The sequence below is a fragment of the Dermochelys coriacea genome, chromosome 5, assembly GCF_009764565.3.
Source record: "Dermochelys coriacea isolate rDerCor1 chromosome 5, rDerCor1.pri.v4, whole genome shotgun sequence".
Taxonomy (NCBI): Eukaryota; Metazoa; Chordata; order Testudines; family Dermochelyidae; genus Dermochelys; species Dermochelys coriacea.
In genome coordinates, this window is record NC_050072.1 from 102,937,546 (window position 1) to 102,952,664 (window position 15,119).

Consider the following 15,119-nt stretch of genomic DNA (forward strand, 5'->3'; position numbering starts at 1 on the left):
AAACCAGAAATTAGCATACATAAATTCCAAATTTAACAAGAAGAGAAAAATACTTCATACACACAACATCAATCAATAGGAACTTTGGGCTAGATTGACAAAAGGACTTATTCACAAAGCTCCCATTCAGCTGTTGCTAAATCTTGTTGTCTCCTAATCTCACTTCACACCTACATTTTTGCAGTAGAAATTCCTTAGGCTCCTAAATTTCTACCTTTAGGCATGCACACTACAGCCCTACACTAGGTGTCTGGGTGCCTTAGTGCATGAACCGAACCAGGGCGGGGGGAGAAAGTTAGGCATTCCTCCCTCTTGCTCGCCTGCAGGGCCTGATCTGATAAGAGTGCTCAGAGCTCACCTCCTGGATCAAGCCTCTATATATGAGCTTACACAAAATGGCTGAAGCGGGGCTCAGAGGGGAGAAGTAGGATGAGAACTTTCATAACTTTTAGCCCAGTGATTACAGCCCTCATCTGGGATGTGGGAGACACCTATGTCAAATCCCCCCTTTGCGTGAGGGGGAGAAGGGATTTGAACAGTCATCTACCATCCCTCAGCTGAGTGTGCTAACTACCAGACAACATCATTCTCATGCTCTTGCTCTCTTTCTGGCTCAATGATTCTTTCATTGTTTATCCACAGTGGAACAGCTTCTACATTGGGACCGAGAGAGAGAGAGAGAGAAAGCAAGCATGAGAATGATTCTATAGCCTGATGGTTAGAGCACTCTCCTCGGAGCTGGGAGACCCAGGACCCTGTTCCAGTGCATTTTTTGGTTATACATCCACAGCACATCAGCTTGAACAGACTGAGGGAGCCCCACATCAGACTATCCTGTAGCCCAATGACTAGGGAACTCACCTGAGAAGTGGCAGAGCTCTGTTCAAATCTCTTCTCCTCCTCTGGCATAGGGGGATTCAAATCAGGGGGTCTCCCACATCCCAGCTAAATACCCCATCCTCTGGTGTTTTTCCACCCCAAAAAAACAGTGTGAGTGCCTAATGCCATGAGAAGCTTTGCCGTTAAGAAACCTAAAAGGAGCGGAGCACCTCCGTGCAACCCGGACTTAGGCACCTGTCTCTGACAGAGCGACAGAACTTAGCACCCGTCCCTTGCCTGGGCACCTCCCATTCAGCCAGTATTGATGAGGATCCTCCTTGCATACTGGCTTTTGTGAATCCCATTCTAAGGCCCCTCTCTCTCCCCACTCATTGCATAGGGAGCCTCGGCACCCAGTTCAGACTTTGTGAATCCCAGAGATTTTCTAGGCACTGAAAAGGTAGATGCAATGATGCTCGGCCTCACCACATCTACGTTTCTTTGTGCCTCTAGCCCTTTAGCTATGGCATGTCTAGTCTTTCTCTTTGTTTCAACTGTGTAACACTGATGTTACATTAATATAGTTTTTTCATTTAACATTTTGTGATTTCCACATAGAATGTTTCTACTGTTTGCTATTGCAATATGCTGCATTTTTCATTATGCGGGTACAGTAGGGACAGCTTAGAAAAGGAATGTGCATTTAAATCATTATTCCAGAATGGAAGGAAGTCAGGCAGACAGTCCAGGTCACTGAGAATTTTATAATCACGTTAACTGGTCTATAAAGAGTTGAATTCATCATAGTTTGTATAAATCAGTTTGGACTTAAAGCAATAGATCTTTTTTCTCTTCTTTTGTATCTTTTTTACAAATCACAGTCATATTCAATCAAAAATAGATGTCCTAATTCTTATTTACACTAAGTCTGTTTTATACCACTTCAACATTGTATGGGGCCTTACCCACTTTAAGGCCCTTTATACTGCCAGTGTGGTGTAAACTGACCTTTATGAAAATGAGAATGAGGCCCAAAGTATTTTGTGGCACCTGGATGATTTAAAAGATTGGTAATTATATAAGGATACAAATTGACTCTGTCATTGTCTCTGGGAGACACAGATACCATCATTCCCTCCAATTTTTGCAGCTATTGGGTCTTACATTGATTTTTTTAGCCATTCCAAAGCTTGATTTAGAGAAGGACCTGGCTGTCTCTGTTGTTGGCAAATTCAGAAGATGATGGCTGGTGGTCAGTTCCATTTGCTTCTTGGGGAGAAAGGACAGGTCCTAGGCAGGTCTGAAGTTTTGAGGGGGCTAGTTCTGTCTGCTTCTGGGATGAGATGGTGATGTGGGGTTCAGAAGAGGGGAGCAGATAGAGACTATTCAATGCTTTTTTTTTTTTTTTTTTGGAAGAGGAGAGAAATTCACTCGTTGAGAAGGTCTGGGTTATTATACCCCCGTGCTGGGACTCGGTATCCAGGACTTCCCAGTGACTTGCTTTTTACCTCTAACTCCCTCCATGAATTCTGAGGGTACGTCCACACTGCAAAAATAAAATGTGTGGTGAGTCTCAGAGCCCAAGTCAGCTGACCTGGGTTCATGGGGCTCATGCTATGGGGCTAAAAATATCAGGATAGATGTTTGGGCTCAGGCTGGAGCCTGGGCTTTGAGAACAATTCTGCTCGACAGGTTTCAAAGCGTGGGCTCCAGCCCGAGCAGGAACAAATACACTGCTATCTATGTTTACTCCTGTAGCACGAGCCTGAGTCAATTGATTCAATACCACAGGGGTCTTTAGACTTGTGACACTTTTAAGTAAGGTAGATATGCTTTTCATGTCCACCATAGATCTCACATACAAATTCAACCTTCATCAGCAGTGACCCAAAGCCACTGTCTGGAAAAGCTAGAGCACGAGTAAGGCATGGAAAACCCTGACATTCAACTGCTGAAGTAGCCACACAAAAGTATGCAACACAGACTATGAAAACAACATGATAACTAAGAAAAGGAAATCAGCTTCTGGAAGATTTCCATGCTGCCTGCCAGTGATGTGCTTTGGTGTGTACTGAGAGAGAGAGAATTCCAGAGAGGCAGGCCCTTGAGAACAAGGCCTGGGCTCCCACCCTCTTCATGTGTGCAGTACAGTGCCAGCCGTTCCGCATCCTTCCATCTCAGTTGACACAAAGTGACCTGGAGCTAGAGGGGAAGGGGAGGTCCTGTACATTATTTACAGCTTTAAAATGTGAACAGTGAAACTTGTAATGCAGAATAAATCTGGTTTCCATAAAATCTATTAAAATCTGAGGAGAGGCTGCCACAGAATTGTTAACTCATTTCTCACCAAGCTTTTGCATTGTAACATAGAGTACTGAGTGTTATTTTATGAGCTGCAATACTTTTGGAGGAAAAAATATTAAGGATGGAGTGGCAGTCTGGATTTTCTCAGTTTAAACCTGTCATTTAAGATTATTTTGGGTTTCTAGACTCAAAAATGGGAAGGAGCAATAGATGCTCTGATGGTTAAAGGAGGGTGAGTCCTGTGATTTGTGTTCTACTCCTGATTCTGCCACAGAACTCCCATCTTATCTTGTAATCTTAGGCAAATCACTTAACTTTGCCATGCCTCAGTTTCCACATCTGTAAATTGAAGATAATTGAGCATTGTAAGCATTAATTAGAGTTTGTAAAGCACTTTGAGATCTTCAGCTGGAATATATGATCCTTAGATATATAGATAACTGTATAGATATATGTGGATATATAAGGATATGTTCTCCTTATATAGTACAGTATAGTATAGTGAGTGTGCATATGCATGTGCTTGTGTACACACTGTGCAGTACTATATATATAATATTAACAAATGACTTGTGGCTCTCATTGAATGGTCTCACAGGAAAGGGTTAAATGAGTTCTTTTAGCATTTAGCTCTGCTCCTCCCCAGCAGTAGTGTATTTGATGTGCACCATCTGGATGTTTTCTTCTCTATTAATCATACATGTTTAAAATATGTGCTTTCTGGAAAGCTGTATGGCAAAAACCAAAACTCTGTACTTTGTAGTTACATTATAACTTCTAAAATTACTTTTTTTTCCTCTTGGCTCCTCAGAAATGGCATTTCATCACTTTGAGACGAAATTTACAAGAATTCTGGTGAATGAGGACTTCTGGTGCACAATGCTCTCTGGTAAACTAAAAACATCTGTACAAAAAGTTGCATATATTTCCTTAAACATAATTATACTTCTGTGGTTCTACCTCAATACTTTATAGCTTACAAATAGCTACAGTCTACTGCTTTATTACCTCATACTATAGCAGCTTATTTTTAAGAGAAACTTTTGATTACAGAAAAACAAAATCTTCTTGTATGGAATACGTTACTGGGTGTGTGTCTGAAAGAAATATTTTTGAGTATGTAATTTTTAATCTGCCTTCTACTTTTAAACTCAAACGAAATCTTTTCCCAATGAGTGAATATTAGTATTCTCTGTATATTTAAAGTGCCATAAAAAGCATAGGATTATGCTTTTTAAATTAGTTTTTAATCATCATTTTCAACGTGTAGCACCTGTGTAGAGTGGCCAGTCATTAATTAAAATGGGGAAGTCTCTTGATTCTGGCTGCTGACTTTAGGCTTCTAACCTTGCAAATAAAACTTCAGGACCAAAGTTCTTAAGTATGTGTTTAAGTCCACTGCTATTCAGTAAACTACTTTAGCACACGCTTAAGTCTCATTGACTTGGGTGCTTTGCTGAATCAGAGCCATTGTCAATAGTTCCAAGGAATGAGTTGTTAAATTTGTTCAGGATAAGTAGGAGGCTCAAAAATAACACAGACTTTCCTTGTGTTGTCTGAAAGTCACTCATACATACCCACTTGATTTATTATACATTGACCTCTTACAGCTTCAGAGCAGTTCCCAAAGCAGCCAGCCAAGAATGGCATAAAACAGTAAAGCTGCTCTGGGTATTCATATTCTATTCTGCGGGGCTATCTGAGAGAGGAAAATTTAAAACAGCAAAACTATACAGCCCTTGGAAAACATTAACAATCCTTCCAAAATATAAAGATGCACATAGTATTCCTGGGGTCATGACTCTAACTGATCACCTTGCAAAAACCTCTTGTCCTTAAGGAATAGAGATGGAGATTCCAAGTCTGGCAACAGAGAGGAGGAATTTTGCAAAAGTGTAGGGGATGATGGAAAAAGGAAATGTGTGATGGGCTAATCAGCTCATTCACCAGCTAGTGAAATCAAATGATTATGGTTTGCATTACTGAACCATTTTTCTTATTAACAAAGGGCATTGGCACTGAAGCTGGATGTACTGTACCCACCTGACCATTTGTTGCTATATTAAAAGTGGCAAGTGGAGTAAAATCTGCTGTCAGAAAACTGTTTGATGGTACAGTATTTAAAAACCAGCTGCAATTTGCTAGACCCTGGCTAATGCTGCACTATTGAATACTGTACATGCCTGGCTTCCTGATTCAAGAAAGCTGTAACTGTCACTTTGCCAATCACAGGCCAAATCTAGCATTAAGTTACTCAGACAATTAGAGTTCCACTAAGGTGAAGCAGGGTTTGGGCACTAATTTGTTAATCTTTAAGACAAGCACAATGGAATGGTTTCCTTTTAAATTTGTTTGCTCTTGTGTTTGCATTGTCTTCATGATTCTTTCATATTTAATTTCCCGAATGCCACTTCACTTCTCAACAAGCCTCTTCGATCATTAACAACAGTGAACATTCTGGGATAATTAATGATTTATGAAACAGAAGGCAACCTCCTATCAGAGGTTAGGTCAAGCATGAATTGCTTAAAATAGCCAAAAATTGCTGAAACTAGTAAACAACCATGGACTTTCTAGTTGTTTTGATAATATTTCTGGTTAAATCATATTCTGGAAATGGAAGGTTTACAATTAGCTGCCCCCTTGCAGACAATGAACCAGGTCATGGCTTATATCTATCCCCTTTGCTCCGCTCCAGTTGTGCAAAAGAGATATAAATCTGCTCTCACAGGGCAGCTGAGAAGTCCCACAGAATTGGAGGCATGTGTAGAGGATTATGTGGCTAGGGATAGCATTTGGCCAAAGCACGGCTGCACTTTGGCAATCCCTGGACAACATAATGGCCCTTTGGGGCATCACCAGTTTAGATAGAGCTGCTCTGATTTATGCTGGAGGATTAACTGGCCCCCAGGAATCAGTGGAGCACAAAGGTCATGTTTGCTTTGACCCTTTTCCCACAGTTGGGTCACATGCCAAGCACAGCCTGGCTAGACCCAAGGATCAAAGCCACTGTGTTCTTTCTCTCTGTACTGGGGCTGCGCATTCTCATTCCCCAGGAATCCAGATAACTCAGTGGGTTTTGTTTGGTTGGTTTTAAATTTGGAAAAAAGAAAAGGAGTACTTGTGGCACCTTAGAGACTAACAAATTTATTAGAGCATAAGCTTTCGTGAGCTACAGCTCACTTCATCAGATGCGTAGCTCACGAAAGCTTATGCTCTAATAAATTTGTTAATCTCTAAGGTGCCACAAGTACTCCTTTTCTTTTTGCGAATACAGACTAACACGGCTGCTACTCTGAAACCTTTAAATTTGGAGACTTACTTATGCAGCCAAAATACAGACTTGGGGGCCTGATTCTCCACTGTTTTTCATTTTGAGCAGTCATTTAATAAAGAGAGTGGAAAATGTGGGTAAAACACTACCAAACCAGAATTCACCTTTTGCATTTGCTTTGTACAGGAGTAAGTGACAATAAATGGTGCACAAGGCAAGATGGAATCAGGTCCAAAAAGGGGGAAGTGTATCCTAGCATGGTGTATAAAGGCCTGAGTGCGCCTGATATACGTCACAATTGCTCCAAAGCCATCCATATTCCAATCTAGTAAGTAAATAATTATTTCAAGGGGAAATATTTTTTGAAAAACTAATATTGAAAATTACTGCATACATAGCCTCCAATAATTGAGAGAAATAAAGAGGCACATTTCTAGTTTTCTCGTGTATACAGTCTTTGCAGAATTGTGCCTAGACAGAACAGAGTGAGGGAGCACTCCTGTAGGGGTGGTCAAAAATGGTATTTTCAAGGTATATTTGGGGGCGGGGGGGGGGGAGAGGGAAGCAATATAAAAAAATTTCCTGCACATTTTCTTGAAAAAACATGCATTTTTCATTTTTTAAAAAGGAGCAATCTGAATATTTGTTGCTGTTCAAAAACTGAAATATTTTTTGATTTTTAGTACAAATTTTGTGTCTTTGTTTTGAACAAACAAAAAATTACTGAAAACATACATTTTTGGTTTTTGAAACATTGAAAAATTTTAGGGTTTTTTAAATGAAAAATGTTAGGTTTGAGTTTTTCTTGGAAAACCTGGAAAATTTTGAAGTAAGCAAAATTTTCCTATGAAAAATTTCATATGATAAAAAAAAGAGTTTTTTGTTGAAAAAAGTTTCAATGGATAATTTTTTATCAGACCTACCTAGGAAACATCTAAAGGGGGTGGGGAGGTTACAGCACATGGTCTGCCTGAAAAACATTTAATTATTAATTTCAAAATATTCAAGTTTCAGTAATCTTAGAAGGCACATTTTAAAATGTAGATACCAAATTACACAAGTATGTGTGTGTTGCTTTGATTTTTATGTAGCCTACCAAATTCACGGCCATGAAAAACGTGTTACAGACTGTGAAATCTGGTCTCCCACCGTGAAATCTGGTCTTTTGTGTGCTTTTACTCTATACTATACAGATTTCACAGGGGAGATCAGCATTTCTCCAACGGGAGGTCCTGACCCGAGAGAGTTGCAGGGGGTTGCAAGGTTATTTTAGGAGGGTTGTGGTATTGTCACCCTCACTTCTGCGCTGCCTTCAGAGCTGGGCAGACAGAGAGCAGCGACTGTTGGCCAGGTGCCCAGCTCTGAAGGCAGCACCCTGCCAGCAGCAACACAGAAGTAAGGGTGGCAAACCATACCATGCCCTCCTTACTTCTACACTGCTACTGATGGCAGTTCTGCCTTCAGAGTGGGACTCCTAGCCAGCAGCCACTGCTCTCCAGCTGCCCAGCTCTGAAAGCAACACCAGCAGCAATGCAGAAGTAAGGGTAGCAATACTGCATCCCACCCCCCCACAATAACCTTGACCCCAGCCCAACTCCTTTTTGGATCAGGCTCCCTTCACTTACAACACTGTGAAATTTTATTTAAATAGCTGAAATCATGAAAATTACAATTTTTAAAATCCTATGACCGTGAAATTGGCCAAAATGGACCGAGAATTTGGTAGGGCCCTAAGTATAAGTAAGGTCACAATTCAAAACCCTAAAATGCACACGTTTGCCATGATAAAAAGGCAGGAGTCTCATGTCTTATCTCTCCCAACACCTAGTAGCAACCTAATCTGTCCCCATTTCAAGCTCCTGTCCCACTTTTGAGAAGAGAACTAACCTGAACTCACTCCTGACTGGAGTCAATGTAGAGAGACAAAAAACAAAAACAGCTAGCCACATGGTATCATTTTTTAAAGTAATGGAATATAGGGAAATTCCCATTCCCCATGGCTTCATGACTGAGCTAGGTACTTAATTGTGATGTTTAAAGATCAGAATCCATATTTCCAGCACTGCCACCACCGCAGAGAAAGATCAGCTTCAAAATTCATGGATAGACAGATGTATTTTTGACAAAAGTCTTGCAAAATTGTTAGGAAAATGTCTCAGCCCAGAGACAAAACCTACTCACCACATATGGCCAAGATAACAAAAAAACTACTTCCCTCACTCATCCTCAAAAAAATACTTGCCTTGCACAAATAAGTGGGTAGACGGTCACACATTTTACTTGATTATGAGAGAAAAATAGTCAGAAACTGTACCTATGGGTATGACATTCCAGGTTGCAATCCAGACAGTGAGGGGCTGTGTCACCCTTGCCCTGGAACACTGGGTGCCTTACAGTGCTTTGCTGTTGTAGCTCCCACATCCTGCCAGCATCCAGGTCACACCCTGAGTATCCATGTATGGCCACAGTTCTGGTTCAGCAACTCTGATGCCTACACCCTGGCTCCCACCAGCCTTGATTATTACTTTCAGGGTGACTCCAACATGCCCCCAGTCCTGAATCTCCCCACCCCCAAATGTGTGTTCTGTACTGTCCAGCCCTTTTCTGGACAGGTCGGATATTTTTAGATCCATTGTCCTTGTAAGGGAACAATATATAACAGCTTGCCACCTTAAATGTAGTTCCTACATAGTTCACAACACTGGATTAATTTTGATTAAAGAACAACAAAAGTGTATTTAACTACAAAGAGAGAGATTTTAAGCGAGTACAAGTATTAAGGTATTAAAATCAGAAATGGTTACAAGAAAAATTAAGATAAAATGCTTCCTAGTTCTAAACGTAACAAACTAGACTTGGTTTAAAGTGAAGTTCTTATCACAGGTTCCCAATATCATTGCTGACCAAATTTCAGGCCAGGATCTGCACCCAAAGTCCATAGGCTGTTTCTTTTGTCATCTTAGATGGAAAAAAAGAGATGGTCAGGGAGCGATAACTTGGGGTGTTTTTGCCCCTTATTTTTATAGTTCAGTCACCCTTTGAAATGTGTTTTCCTGAGAGTGACTCCTAGATAAAGTTCTTCCCAGCTGAGAGCAAGGATACATGTAATCTGAGAGGAACAAGGTGGTATGCTGTTGCTTTTCACCTGTGTTTGCTGAAATGCAGATTGTCTTTGTCTTCTTTCTTCCCTCCCTCTCACTGTCTGAGGACTCTTTTACAGCTTATATGCAAAATGAGGTAAACACACTTTCCTTTGTTTAAGACAGCTTGCTTGACCAGTTCTACCTAAGTGGGGCTACGTGAGTTTGAGCATGTTCCTTTAACATCATGCTCCTTTATGGGAGATTTCATAAATTTACATACAGTGTTATTACAAAAAGAAAAGGAGTACTTGTGGCACCTTAGAGACTAACAAATTTTATTACATGCATTTCACCATGATTCTATTGACCTATGAGTTATTCATTTTCAAATGATGCCTCACAAGGCATATTCTGTAGAAAGATTATTACAGTAGTATGTAGGGTGTAAATACAGAGGTGCATTCCATCACAATGGGGCATATGTGTTTGTTACAACATATATGAGACTAAGTCAAACATATATCTCTTTGGGGCAGGGACTGTCATTTCTTCTATGTTTGTATGGTGCCTGGAACAATGGGGACACAACTTTGTTGAAGCTTCTAGGGGCTATCTCAATATGACCGCTTAACAACAACAGTAACAATCACTGTATAATAATAAATTAAGTCCAACAGGACACATTTTACATACATTGAATCTCCAGGACACACAGAATTGTTTGAGTCATGCCCTTGCTAATTAAGTGAATTATTAAAAATGTGAGAGACAAGGTAGGTGAGGTAATATCTTTGTGTAAGCTTGAAAGCTTGTCTCTCTCATCAACAGAAGTTGGTCCAATAAAAGATATTACCTCATCCATCTTTTCTCTAAAACATCCTGGGACCAACACCACTGCAACACCACCATATAATTATTAAAATGTGTCAGTTAAATTCTCAAAAAAAAGTTTGCCATTTTGTTTAATTATGAGGTATTGGGTTGAATGTTCTTTGTGGGATACAATACAACTTTGTACAACAGGGAACTTTTTATGATACAGTAGAGGTCTGGAGTATGTACTTACTGTGTAACAATTTAATCTGCTTGATTTGATAGGTTTTGTAACAATTGAATGAGTATAGGAGACTATTGAAGCTTTAAAGTCATGCTCTGTGAGACTGAATATGTCTCAGATAGGAGGGAAATTTCCATCTCCCTTTAAGAAAAAAAGGGGCAGTCTGGTTTAATGGGTTTTGCAATCTATTATTAGCATACTGTGTTTCATTGACATTCTGCTGCATAGGGAATCCCATGCTTGAGTTTCTGATAATAAAAGCCTATTATTAAGGATTCAGAACAGTCAAATGGTGCCATTGCAAAATTGAACCTTACTTTGAATTATTAGTATGACAGGGTATATCTTCAAGTTTTTAAATATCTGCCTAAAATTATCCACCTTTATCACATTTTTTTAAAAATAAACTGGCCCCACTAAAAGAAACTTTTTGTGTTCATATGCTCCTTCTGGAATAGCTGACGTGGAGGATGTTGGCTGAAAAAAGTAGGAAACAAACCAAACCTGCCATCTTCATTTCAGCTCCACAGAATACGCATACACATACACAAATACACACACACACACACACAGACCCTCAAATTTTGTGAAATAAAAAAGCATAATGGTAAAAAACCACCTTATTTTTTATCTGGCTAAATGGTATTATAAACAACTAGTGGAGAAAAATAATAACAAACTACTAGCAGTAACCTAGAAGCTGTCACACTTGCAAAGTAGTATTAAGGCTTTTATCTTCTGCAGGCTGCAGCCACTAGAGTTTGAAATGATGACACACATACACTTTGAAGAACAAAATACTGTTCCTTGTTTTCAGCCACTAGAGGGCAACAAAATAACACACAATAAAGTAACCCTTGGCATTCATCCAAAAGAGGACAGTGCTATTCACAGAAAAAGGAAAGTCCAAAAACTACTTCCATGATGAATCAGTCATACTGATTCAGACCAGTGGTCCGTCTAGCCCAGAATTCTGTCTTCTGACAATGGCCAATGCCAGGTGCGTCAGAAGGAATGAACAGAACAGGCACCCTCTCTTGTCCACTCTGTTTCTAGCAATCAGCAGCTAGGGATACCCAGAGCATGGGGTTACATCCCTGATCATCTTGGCTAATAGCCATTGATGGATCTATCTTCCATTAAATTATCTAGTTATTTTTTGAACCCTGATGTAGTTTTGGCCTTCACAACATCCCCTGGCAAGGAGTTCCACAGGTTGACTGTCAGTTCTGTGAAGAAGCACTTCCTTTTGTTTGTTTTAAACCTGCTGCCTATTAATTTCATTGGGTGATCCCTGGTTCTTGTATTATGTGAAGGAGTAAACAACTCTTCCTTAGTCCCTTTCTCCACACCACAATTTTATTGACCTCTATCATATCCCCTCTTGGTCATCTCTTTTCCGAACTGAAAAGTCCCAGTCTTATTAATCTCTCCTCATCACAAACGTTAATGCTACTTCCAAAATGTTAATGCCTCTCCTTTGTACATCCTGTATATGTCATAATATATAGTAATAACAAATATTTACATTTAACAAGGAAACGGGGAATCAAAAATAAATGCAATGTGACTGATGTTAATGTTACTAGAGTTAATGTTACTAGAATAACCATACTTGTGTTTTTCTTGATCTTGGAAACTTTATATTGCACCTTTACACAGCATTAACGTCCTTGTTGTCCCTTAGAAGAAACAGAAAGGCAGAGAAAAGACAATCTAGAAGTAATCGCCTTGCACAGTTTACAAGCTCCATGACCTTTGCTACCAAACTCCTAAATTCTTTGATCTTTGCCTATTCCACTTGTGCACCTTACAGACTTACATGCAGTGCTTCTAAGTTCCTTTCTCCACAAATGTCCACCTTGCACATTTTCAAGTTCACTGGTTTGGCCCACAGAGCTGGTAAATTCTCTGAAACAAGTGTGCACCTGACCAACTATGCACAAATGCTCAGTATATCTGTGCTTACGGCCAACAGTTTCAAATTTGGCTGCCTACAGTTAAGCTCCATATTTAGACACTGAAGTTCAGGTGGCCTGATTTTCAAAAGTGGTAACCACATGCCACGTCCATTGACTTCAACTGAATTTGTGGGTGCACTACATTTCTGAAAGTCACTTTTATTTAGAAGTTAACTGTGGGAGCCAAGTTGACAAACTCTGGCTCTGGTGCACACTTGGTGGAAATATTCTACTGCACATGGTTCATTTTTCAGATATTACCCAATGACCCAGGCAAGTTTCAAATGTCAGCTTATTAGTCCTTTTAAAATAGAATTTACTTACAGTATTTATTTCACCCTTGCTAAACTCAGATATGGCAGAAGAGGTTTTGCTCAAATTGTTTAGAAATAGTCACCTTCTGACAGCCACCAAAACCGGAAAATCTCAACTCAAAAAAGGGAACATTTTGAAATATTTTCAGAATAATGTAAGGGGAGGGGCTGTAATGGAAGCTATTTTGCAACCTTAGTTAGAGTCTAACACGTGCTACCAAGCGCTTCTATTTACTAGATGGAAAGAAACACAACAATAATATATTTTCATATAATTTTAGTTAAACTGTGGAACTCATTACCGTGGAATGTCACTGAGGCCAAAAACTTAGCAGGATTCAAGAAAGGATTGGACATTTATATGAACAACAAGGTTCCCCAAAGTTATAATAGTTGATGCTAAATAAAGTTTTGGAAAGGATATAAAATCTCACCCAACAAGTGCTAACTATTAGGAGTTTGGATGAGACTTTCATGGGGGACAGATTATCTCTTATCCTTCTGTTGGGTTTCATGCACCTTCCTCATCATCATCTGTTGCTGGCCACCGACAGAGGTAAAATACTGGACTAGATGGACCATGGGTATAATCCATGGCTGTTCCTATGTTGTCCTTTTATGGTTTTGAAAGACAGACAGCAATATTTCAATTGTTTTGATGGAACAGATGTATAGCAGGTTTGGAGAACTCTAGTCCAACCCTGGAACACATAGGGATTCTTGTAATGAATGAGAAATTGAAAAGTATCTCAAGAATTGATGAGCTGGAAAATATTGGTATACAGTCTACGAAACATCTGAGACCGATTAATATTTTTGAATGAGTGATACAGGAAGATATTATTTGCTTCACTGGCTGCTTGGATTAGATCCTGTGATAATGACTGGCACCACATTGTTTTTTATGTGGAGCCTGCCAAATCTGAAAACTTTTACAACACCAATGCCACTGACAGTCTCGTGATCTGTGAATTACTGTCTACTACACAGGCTCCGACTTTCCAAAGTGCCAGGGGGTGCTCGACCCCCGGCTCTGCCCCAGGCCCTGCCCCCACTCCACCCCTTCTCCAAGGCCCCACCCATGCCCTGCCTCTTCCCACCCCACTTCTTCCTGCCCAGTTCCACCCCTTCCCCCCGAGAACACTGTGTCCTCACTCCTCCCTCCCAGCCTCCTGCATGCCATGAAACGAGGCGCTGGGTGGAAGGGAGAGGCGCTGATCTGCAGGGCATGCTGGCAGGCGGGAGGCACTGGGGAGGTGGGGGAAAGCTAATAGGGGGGCTGCTGGTGGATGCTCAGCACCCACCATTTTTTCCCTGTTGGGTGCTCCAGCCCCGGCACCTATGGTCTACTAGAAATAAAAAATTGTCACCTATCAGGGATAAGCCAGGTTACAGATACCAGACTTCATCACATTTTCTTGGTCTCAATGAAGTCTTGGTTAGGTACAGAACGATATTTTCAGAAAATTTGTACTCTTAATTTGAATGCTTTTCTCTCTTGTAAGCAATGAGGCTTGGGTTTAATTGGGCTGAGTTGTCATTTTTAAGTATAGGGAGATTCCAGAAGAGGAAGAGATTGTTGGAATGGAGGATGCTAATTTTATTTTGGTTTATCTTCACATGGAATTAAACCATAAAACTTATCTTGAACTTTCAATTTAAGATTTCATATCATGATTGTATTGTGCAACTGAATGTCTTTGTGATTATAATCTTGCAAATAGCACTGAAACCACCACAGGGATACTTATTTTTCCCTAATGATGGTATTCTGTTTGCTTTTCAGACTATATTGTGACTTGAACTACATGCCTGCACAAGAAGCTAAGTATTTGCCTTATGCCATTGTGTGGGTTACCAAGATCTTGGCTCTGGGAAGGCAGAAGAAGGCAGGTGTCACGTGCCTGTTTACTCCCTATATGGAACAGGGGAGAAGGGAGGAGGCAGGGAATAGGTAGAGCCTTGGCTCAATCTTCTATTCACTGGCCACCAGCAGTGTACCCTGCAACAAGTTTCTACCATGCCAGGAGCAAGGAGAAATACTGTAAGTGTAGAAATTGTGACTTAGAGGTGTATTTCTGAGTCACAGTGCCTCTTGGTGCCACAACCACAAGCTCAAGGTTGTGTCTAATTTTTAAATGCTCAAACTCATCCATAATAATTAGATATGCTGACTGCACTGAGCAACTAGCTATCATGCCAGACTATTAGGTTTTTGGCTTAAACTTTCTTTGGAGGGGTGTTCTTGCCAGACTGTGTTTCAACAAGCATTTTTTACCCCATGGACTCTGTACCTTCTAAGGAATA

At 40.3% G+C, this 15,119-nt stretch overlaps 1 long non-coding RNA gene across 1 annotated transcript; it reads left to right on the plus strand.

The window, feature by feature from the left end:
* Nucleotides 1-3,932: 3,932 nt before the first annotated feature.
* On the plus strand, nt 3,933-15,119 carry LOC119856256. Its single transcript, XR_005293225.2, has 3 exons — nt 3,933-4,012; nt 6,584-6,725; nt 14,599-15,119. It is a non-coding gene; the product is annotated as an uncharacterized LOC119856256 (long non-coding RNA).